The sequence below is a fragment of the Acanthochromis polyacanthus genome, chromosome 7 (genome assembly GCF_021347895.1).
Source record: "Acanthochromis polyacanthus isolate Apoly-LR-REF ecotype Palm Island chromosome 7, KAUST_Apoly_ChrSc, whole genome shotgun sequence".
Lineage (NCBI taxonomy): Eukaryota > Metazoa > Chordata > Actinopteri > Pomacentridae > Acanthochromis > Acanthochromis polyacanthus.
In genome coordinates, this window is record NC_067119.1 from 31500958 (window position 1) to 31503137 (window position 2180).

Below are 2180 nucleotides of genomic sequence, written 5' to 3' on the forward strand. Positions count from 1 at the left end.
TTGAGTGTTCGGTGTTTTACATTAATGACTGAATGGTTTTTTAAATACAAAATAGAAGCACTTACTGAGAGAAGAAAAAAGTAGAATGCAGCAACTGTATATTAGAAAAAAAGGGTGAAATTATGCTCAGTGGTGTTGAAATTCAGAGAGAGAAACTCAACCTGAGCTGCAGCTCTCACATTAAAGTCATGTCAACAAGTGAAAAACCTTGGAGGCATCTTTGACTCAGATCTCAGTTTTGAGTTTCTTATAGAAACCTAACTAAAAATGCATTTTATCATTTAAAGAACTTCACCAGAGTGCGACTGTTTCTCTCTCGAGCCTCCGCTTTAACTGCTTCAAAACTCAGCAGCTCGTGTTGACTCAGACCAGAAGGAGAAAACAAATTATGGCTACCTGTCTGCTTTAGAACTGATTTTAAGATCCTTTTATTGGTTCATAAAACTCCTAATGGTCTTGGTCCCACTGATTTATTGGATTTGCTTTTATCCTACGACATTTCTAGAACCCTTCTGGAAATGGCCTTTTAATTAAACCAAAAGTCAGAACAAAAACACACAGTGAGGCAGCCTGTTGTTATCACGGCGCACGTCTGTGGAACAGCAGCAGAGAGTGGTGATGTCTTTAAAGCTGCCTCTGGTGTTTAATTTCCACTTAATGAGATTTATTTATGATAGCGTTTCTCCAGTTCCTCAGTGCCTGTTTTACTGAGTCCTTCATTAATAACAGTCAGTGGGGGGATTGAGTTATTGTTCTTCCTTTTGTTCAATAAAGCACAATGGGTTCTATTCTGTTTGCATTAAAAGTGCTACATAATAAAGTTCACATTCATTTATATACAAAGTAAATGTGAACTTTTAAAAGAAAACTTCACCATTTTAGCTAATGTTTGCGCTCGCCCAAGCTTCACATGAGAAAGTCATGACACACTAACATCGGTACAGTACACTGAAGCTTCAGCCAGTGGGCAGTTAGCTTAGAAGCAAGAAATCAGCTTGACAGGCTTTATCTAAAATTATTATAAACTGGGTTATGTGCAGGACAGCAGAGTTTCTCACTGTGGTTGCCAGGCAACCAGGAAGGATGGCAGGAGCATAACCAGCAAAGAATTACAACAATCAATAAGGCCACAATATGTTATTTTTACACTTCTTCTACAGCCTTGTGAGCCGTAGAGGTGATGACATAGAGGTATATATATACCGGTACATATATATATATATATATATATATATATATAATTTTGGATCGAGACAGAATAGCTGTCTACCTATTCTATTCTCAGTCTTTAACATGTCAACATGCAGAATTTTATAAATTTACTTTTGTAATTCATCAAAAAGTAGTATATTTGTGAAACTGTTGCTTTTATGTAAATATGTATGTATATGTATATATATATATATATATATATATATATATATATATATATATATATATGAAGAGTTTATTTGCAAAAACAGATTTTCAGAAAACATTTTTTATTGTTTACTTGAGATAATATCAATCAAACTGAAGTTGAGTCGATTTGACTCTGTAGAAGATACATGACGAAACAGAAAAAATAAATTGTTATTATCTCAAGTAAACAATAAAAAAGTTTTGTGAAATACAATGGAATATATACACACACACACACGCACACATTTTATTCCATTTTTAGGCAGTTATCACATCATTGGGTGCTATAGAGCATCCATAAACTAATCCAGAGAATCTCTGTGAGTGTCAGTGTAAATATGCACCTCTGTGGATCTCTACAGGTTTATGTGTCGTCAGTCTTAATATGAAGCAGTGTCACAGGGGATGGTCACACTTTGACCCTGAGCTGTCTCTGCTGACAGGCAGCTCTGCTATTCAGCCCTGTCACTCAACCCTCTGCACCAACAATGGCAGAAATTCCACCATGTTTGTTTGGTTAAGGACAGAGCTCTCTGAAACCCCTGAACCTCCTCAGGATCCACAGCAGCCTCACTCACCCTGACAATGAAGTCGGTGTGAGTCCTAACCCAGACAGTGGGAGTAAAGTTCACCCTCCGCTTCAAGAATAGTCAGTCCCATTTAGCAATTGTGTCTCTTCTTTCATTCCACAATGGAGCAAACAGGCTAAATCCACCTTGAAATGCATTTAGTAGAACATGTCAACATGTCAGGGTGCGCTCGGTTCTACGCTCCATCTT